The sequence below is a fragment of the Lontra canadensis genome, unplaced genomic scaffold (genome assembly GCF_010015895.1).
Source record: "Lontra canadensis isolate GAN:19392208 unplaced genomic scaffold, GSC_riverotter_1.0 scaffold174, whole genome shotgun sequence".
Classification (NCBI taxonomy): domain Eukaryota; kingdom Metazoa; phylum Chordata; class Mammalia; order Carnivora; family Mustelidae; genus Lontra; species Lontra canadensis.
The window spans coordinates 1,670,223-1,678,576 of NW_022631168.1; positions in this window are offsets into that span (position 1 = coordinate 1,670,223).

Below are 8,354 nucleotides of genomic sequence, written 5' to 3' on the forward strand. Positions count from 1 at the left end.
TGTAATATAACTTAAAGTCCAGAATTGGGATGCCTCCAGCTTTTCTTTTCTTTTTCAAGGTTGATTTGGCTATGTGAGGTCTTTGGAGATTCTGTCAGAATGGCTGAAATTCAAAATACAAGAAGTAAGAAGTGTTGGCAAGAATGTGGAGAAAAAGAAACTCTTGTTCAATGTTGGTGGGAATGCAAAGTGGTATAGCTGTTATGAAAAACAGTGTGGAGGTTTCTCAAAAAAATAAAAACAGAACTACAATATGATCTGGTAATTTGCCCCTGGGTATTTACCCAAAGAAAATGAAAACAGTAATTTGAAAGATATATGCACCCTTATGTTTATTGCAACATTTACAACAGCCAAGATATGGAAATGACCCAAGTGTCCATTGATAGAGGAATGGATAAAGAAGATGTGTTGTGTGTATATGTATGTATGTGTATGTTTATGTATATATAATGGAAATTACTCAGCCATAATAAAGATGAGATCTTGCCATTTACAATGACATGGATGGAGCTACAGAGTATAATCCTAGTGAAATCAGTCAGAGGAAGACAAATATCATACGATTTCACTCATGTGTGAAATTTAAGAAACAAAACAAAGAAAGAAAAGAGAGACAAACAAAAACCCAGTCTTAACTACAGAGAACAAACTGGTGGTTGCCAGAGGGGAGATGGGTGGGGGGATGGGTGAAACAGGTGAAGGGAATTAAGAGTACACTTATATTGGCAAGCACTGGTTAAGATATACAATTTTTAAAAAATATTTTATTTATTTATTTGACATAGAGAGATCACAAGTAGGCAGAGAAGCAGGCAGAGAGAGAGGGGGAAGCAGGCTCCCTGCTGAGCAGAGAGCCCAATGTGGGGCTCGATCCCAGGACCCTGAGATCATGACCTGAGTGGAAGGCAGAGGCTTTAACCCACTGAGCCACCCGGGTACCCCAATATATACAATTTTTGAATCATTATATTGTAACCTGAAGCTAATGTAACACTGTATGTTAGTTATACTGGAATTAAAATAAAAACTAAAGGGTGCCTGGGTGGCTCAGTTGGTTGGGCAACTGCCTTCGGCTCAGGTCATGATCCCTGAGTTCCAGGATCAAGTCCCACATTGGGCTCCCAGCTCCGCGGGGAGTCTGCTTCTCCCTCTGACCCTCTCCCTCTCATGCTCTCTCTCTCTCTCTCTCTCAAATAAATAAATAAAATCTCTAAAAAAATAAAATAAAAACTAAGGAAACAACATTGGTACATCACTAGTAACTATACTCCACACTCTATTCAAATTTCACTAATTTTCCTTAATTTCCTTTTCCTTTTCCAGTATCCCATCTAGGATACCACATTACATTTTGTCATCATGTTTCCTTAGCCTCCTCTGGTCTGTGACTGTTTCTCTAAGTTTCTTGGTTTTTGATAACATAGAGACCCTTGAGGAGTACTGGTCAGGGATCTAGTAGATTCCCATTTGGTATTTGTTTGATATGCTTTTCATGCTTCTACTAGTTAGGAGTAGACCCCTATAATGTGAATATTTGCTTGCTTAACATTGTCTAAGTTAAGATCCCTTAACTTACCATCGTTTTTAAAATTTCTGTTTTCTTGGGGTACCTGGGTGGCTCAGTCAATAAGCGTTTGCCTTTGGCTCAGGTCATGATCCCAGGGTCCTGGAATCAAGCCCTGTGTCAGGCTCCTTGCTCAGCGGGGAGTCTGCTTTTCTCTCTGCCCCTCCTCTTGCTCAAGCTTTCTCTCTCACTCACTCTCTTTCTCTCAAATAAATAATAAAAATAAAATCTTTGAAAAATAAAAAAAATAAAATTCTGTTTTCACTTTACTGTTCAGCTTGGGTGTGATTACCCCATCTTCCAGATCACTGAACTGTTCCTCTGCATCTTGTAACATACTGTTGATTACCTCTAGCGTATTTTTCATTTAGGTTATTGAATTCTTCAACTCTGATTGGGTCTTTCTTATATTTTCTGGTTCTTTGTTGATATTTTCACTGAGGTCATCCACTCTTCTCTCCAGTCTTGTGAGCATCTTTATGACCATTACTTTGAACTCTATTAGGTAGATTTGTTACTGCCATTTCATTTAGTTCTTTTCCTCATGTTTTGTCTTGTTCTTTCATTTGGAGCATATTCCTTTGTCTCCTCATTTTGCCTGACTTTCTGTGTTTATTTCTATGAATTGGGCAGAACAATGACATTTCCTAAATTTGAAGGAATGGTTTTATGTATGGCCATCCCCTGTGTAGGCTGTGTGTGCCTGGTGAATTTGGATGGCTAGCTGGAGCTTTGGCTGGCATGGGCTGGGGATACTGGGGTTGCTGTGGTGGGATGGCCAGAGCTGAAGTGGGTACAAGCTAGGGTGTCTCAGGGTGCTCAGCATAGGGGGCACTCTGGTGGGCATGAGGTGGGTGTTCCCTGGGTGCTCTGTGCAGGAAGTATCAAGTGTGTGGTTAGAGTGGAAAGTGAGCTGGGATGCCCCAGAATGCTGTGTACCAGGAGTGCCCTTAGCAAGTCATCTGGAGCCAAAGTGCTGTGGGCCTAGAGTGTTCCAGGGTGCTTTGTGTCTGTGTTGCCTTGGTGAAATGGCTAGACCTGTTAGTGAGTACTGACCCAGGGTGTTCTAGTGTGTGCTGTGCTGGGGTTGCTTTTGTGGATGGTTGGGGCTGGTGTGGGCTAGGGGCCTGGGGCTCACTGAGGCAGCAGGCTAGTTAGGGTGCCCAGTCTGTGCACTAGCCTGTGCTTTTAAGGTGGAGGGGAATGTAAACTGTGGAGCTGACCAACACCTCTAACTCAGAGGAAGTTCCAGCAGCTCCCTCACCATTTGCTGGTTCTCTTATATTCTAGTTGCCCTTTTAAACCATGGCTTTTTAAAAGTTTTTCCCACGGTGGAGAAATCTGCTTCTGGTCCCTCAATACTATCTCTCCCTGCTGCAGCTCACAGTGTCAGGGCAGGGGGCAGTTTCCCTTTGTTACTGTGTCTCTCCATCTCTTGCTGTTCTCCGTGTGGTCTCTCTATCTTTTGTCCTGCTGAATCTGTTCAGCCAGCTATCAGCTCTTCATGAGGAGTTGCTCTATAAAATGCATCATTTGGTGTGTTCTGCAGAAGAGGTGAACTCACGGTGTTCTTATGTCACCATTTGGGACCAGAAGCTGTAGTTATGCTTCTTTGAAACTTTTAATTTTCATATAATTATACTTTTACCCATAACATAGCTTCCCCCAACAGTAATGTTTGCATAACTATTGTACTTATACATCTTTAAAATTGTTTATGGGCACAGTGGTACAGAATTTTTCGAGTTCTGGTTTGTTTAAAATTTTTTTCTTTTTCTATAAACTCGATATTTGAAACTAGCTTCATAGGATATGAAATCCTTGGTTCTCACTTTTTTTCTTTGAATTTCTTGAAAATGCTGCTGCATTGCCTTGCCTTATATGTTGCTTTTGGAAAGCCTGATTCAGATTAATTAATTTGCCTTCATGAATTGTTTAATTGTTTTGCTTAGAGGCTTTGAGGATATATTTTACCTTTCATGTCTAATAATTTTACTAGGATATGTCTTGGAGTTGATAATTTTGGTTTGTTTTCCCAGAAACCTAGCGGGACTTTTCAATGTGTAGACTAAAGTCTTTCACTTTGGAAATTTTTCTTGGATTATAGGTTTAAATCTTTTAGATATTCCTTTGCTTCTCTTTCAATTCATTGATTTCTTTCTGATCCTTTTTACTTCCTTCTGGTTTCATTTTCATTCTCATAGTTATTTTTCTGCCTTTTTCAATGCACCTTATTGAATGTTCTTGAGTCTATTTTCCCTTCACAACCTTGTAATTTATCTTCACTTCTGAGATTTTGAATTTTGTCTCTTTCTTCCATTTATTTTTTGGTTTGATCAATTTTCTCTTCGTGTTTTTCTTGATTTTTTGAAACCTGAATCCAGGCGATTTTTTTCATACACCCATATATTTGTCTGCATGTTTTTAAATTCAGTTTAGAATGTCGTTATTACAGGGTATTTTTCTGTAAGGAGATGTCTATCAGTTGAAGTATGCTGGATCCTGTTTTCTGATTTTGGGGGGTAATAACTCTATAGATTTACCAAAAGTTACTTCTCACTTCTTTTTATGTCTTGTATTTCTTCCCTAGAAGCCATACTTCTTCCTTGTACTCTGTGTTTTGGCCTACCAGGACATTTTAAAACATATTTTTTGTACTTGAGTTAGACTTTTCTTTCTTTCAATGATTTTAGATTAAACCTAGACCCATGACTAACTTCCTTATTTCCTACAGATTTTTTCAGCCTCTCCTTGCTCATTACAGAAGTTTGTGATGCAGCATGAATATGACAGAGTACTTCCTGAAATTTGGTATTTTTTTCTTTTTTTAAAGTATAGTTATATTGATATTTGGGGATTTTTCTGCTTTAAGTTATGTTTCCCATGTGGTTTAAGTGCCATTTAGAATTTGCTTTTGTTATTTGTATTGATTTTGGAGGAAACATTGAAAGACACAAATCAAGGCAGCCACCATTGTCTTCATCAACCTGGAAGTCTAATTAGTCTTTAAAAAAGTTTTCCTAACTTAGAAAAACCAGATCCACCGTTCTCTACTTTGTTGAGATCACAAGGTATCATTTTCCTTACCTGAATAGTTGAATACCTTCCCACCTTTGCTGATGACAAAACAGATCTTGCAGGTGGCCTTAGGTTGTAACATACATAAAAGAAAACCTATCCTCAGACACTGGGTAGTATACAGTTACCTCTTTCTTTCTTATAAAAAGCAGTATTTGTTTCAGATTTTCATTTTAATTCCAGTTAACATAGAATGTAATATTAGTTTCATGTGGTATGATATAGTGATTCAACACTTCCATACAACACCCAGTGCTCATCACAGCAAGTGCACTCCTAACCCTCCTTCATCCCCAACCCCTATTTCACCCATCCCCCCACCCACCTCTCTTCTGGTGACCATCAGTGTGTTCTCTATAAGTAAGAGTCTGTTTCTTGGTTTGCCTCTCTCTCTCTTTCCCCCCTTTTGTTCCTTTGTTTTGTTTCTTAAATTCCGCATATGAGTGAAATCATATGTAATTTGTCTTTCTCTGACTGACTTATTTTGCTTAGCATAATACTCTCTAGCTCCATCCACATCATTGAAAATGGCAAGATCTCATCTTTTCTGATGGCTGAGTAATATTCCATGGTGTGTGTGTGTGTGTGTGTGTGTGTGTGTATAGGTATATATATATATATATATATATATATATATATATATATATATCTTCTTTATCCATTCATCAGTATTTGGCTATTGTTTGGATACTAACCCTTTATCAGATGTGTCATTTGCAAATATCTTATCCCATTCCATAGGTTGCCTTTTAGTTTTGTTGATTGTTAACTTTGCTGTGCAGAAGCTTTTTATTTTGATGAAGTTCAAATCATTTTTTTATCATTTTTAAAATTTATTTTCAGCATAACAGTATTCATTGTTTTTTGTACCACACCCAGTGCTCCATGTAATCCATGCCCTCTCTAATACCCACCACCTGGTTCCCCCAAACTCCCACCCCCCGACCTCTTCAAACCCTTCAGATTGTTTTCAGAGTCCATAGTCTCTCATTGTTCACCTCCCCTTCCAATTTCCCCCAACTCCCTTCTCCTAACTCCCCATGTCCTCCATGCTATTTGTTATGCTCCACAAATAAGTGAGACCATATGATAATTGACTCTCTCTGCTTGACTTATTTCCCTCAGCATAATCTCTTCCAGTCCCATCCATGTTGCTACAAAAGTTGGGTATTCATCCTTTCTGATGGAGGCATCATACTCCATAGTTTATATGGACCACATCTTCCTTATCCATTCGTCCGTTGAAGGGCATCTTGGTTCTTTCCACAGTTTGGTGACCGTGGCCATTGCTGCTATAAACATTGGGGTACAGATGGCCCTTCTTTTCACTACATCTGTATCTTTGGGGTAAATACCCAGTGGTGCAATTGCAGGGTCATAGGGAAGTTCTATTTTTAATTTCTTGAGGAATCTCCACACTGTTCTCCAAAGAGGCTGCACCAACTTGCATTCCCACCAACAGTGTAAGAGGGTTCCCCTTTCTCCACATCCTCTCCTACACATGTTGTTTCCTGTCTTGCTAATTTTGGCCATTCTAACTGGTGTAAGGTGGTATCTCAATGTGGTTTTAATTTGAATCTCCCTGATGGCTAGTGATGATGAACATTTTTTCATGTGTCTGATAGCCATTTGTATGTCTTCATTGGAGAAGCGTCTGTTCATATCTTCTGCCCATTTTTTGATATGATTATCTGTTTTTTGAGTGTTGAGTTTGAGAAGTTCTTTATAGATCCTGGATATCAATCTTTTGTCAGTACTGTCATTTGCAAATATCTTCTCCCATTCTGTGGGTTGCCTCTTTGTTTTCTTGACTGTTTCCTTTGCTGTGCAGAAGCTTTTGATTTTGATGAATTCCCAAAAGTTTATTTTGGCTTTTGTTTCCTTTGCCTTTGGACACATATCTTGAAAGAAGTTGCTGTGGCTGATATTGAAGAGATTAATGCCTATGTTCTCCTCTAGGATTCTGATGGATTCCTGTCTCACATTGAGGTCTTTTATCCATTTTGAGTTTATCTTTGTGTACGGTATAAGAGAATGGTCGAGTTTCATTCTTCTACATATAGCTGCCCAGTTTTCCCAGCACCATTTATTGAAGAGACTGTCTTTTTTCCACTGTATATTTTTTCCTGTTTTGTTGAAGATTAATTGACCATAGAGTTGAGGGTCCATATCTGGGCTCTCTACTCTGTTCCACTGGTCTATGTGTCTGTTTTTATGCCATTACCATGCTGTCTTGGTGATCACAGCTTTGTAGTAAAGCTTGAAATCAGGTAACGTGATGCCCCCAGTTTTATTTTTGTTTTTCAATATTTCCTTAGCAATTCGGGGTCTCTTCTGGTTCCATACAAATTTCTGGATTATTTGCTCCAGCTCTTTGAAAAGTACCGGTGGAATTTTGATTGGAATGGCATTAAAAGTATAGATTGCTCTAGGCAGTATAGACATTTTAACAATGTTTATTCTTCTGATCCAAGAGCATGGAATGGTCTTCCATCTTTTTGAGTCTTCCTCAATTTCTTTCATGAGTGTTCTGTAGTTCCTCGAGTACAGATCCTTTACCTTTTTGGTTAGGTTTATTCCCAGGTATCTTATGGTTCTTGGTGCTATAGTAAATGGAATCGATTCTCTAATTTCCCTTTCTGTATTTTCATTGTTAGTGTATAAGAAAGCCACTGATTTCTGTACATTGACTTTGTATCCTGCCATGTTACTGAATTGCTGCATGAGTTCTAGTAGTTTGGGGGTGGAGTCTAAGGGGGAAATACATAGCCATCCAAGCCTCCCTCAAAAAAATTGAAAAATCCAGAACACAGCAGCTGTCTCTACACCTTAAAGAACTGGAGAATCAACAACAAATCAAACCAACTCCACACATAAGAAGGGAAATAATCAAGATTAGAGCTTAGATCAATGAGGTAGAAACCAGAGATACAGTAGAACGTATCAATGAAATTAGAAGCTGGTTTTTTGAAAGAATCAATAAGATCGATAAACCATTGGCCACACTAATCCAAAAGAAAAGAGAGAAAGCCCCAATACATAAAATTATGAATGAAAAGGGAGAGATCACAACTAACACCAAGGAAGTAGAAACAATCATCAGAAGTTATTATCAACAGTTATATGCCAATAAGCTAAGCAACCTAGATGAAATGGATGCATTCCTGGAAAACTATAAACTCCCAAAATTGAACCAGGAAGAAATTGACAACCTAAACAGACCGATATCTAGTAATGAGATTGAAGCAGTGATCAAAAACCTCCCAAAAAACAAGAGCCCAGGACCTGACGGATTCCCTGGGGAATTCTACCAAACGTTCAAAGAAGAAATAACACCTATTCTCCTGAAGCTGTTTCAAAAAATTGAAGCAGAAGGAAAACTTCCAGACTCTTTCTATGAAGCCACCATTACCCTGATCCCCAAACCAGGCAAAGACCCTACCAAAAAGGAGAATTTCAGACCAATATCACTGATGAATATGGGTGCTAAGATTCTCAACAAGATCCTAGCAAACAGGATCCAACAGCACATTAAAAAGATTATCCACCATGACCGGGTGGGATTCATCCCTGGGCTACAAGAATGGTTCAACATTCGCAAATCAATCAATGTGATAGAACAAATTAATAAGAAAAGAGAGAAGAACCACATGGTCCTCTCAATTGATGCAGAAAAAGCATTTGACAAAATCCAGCATCCGTTCCCGAT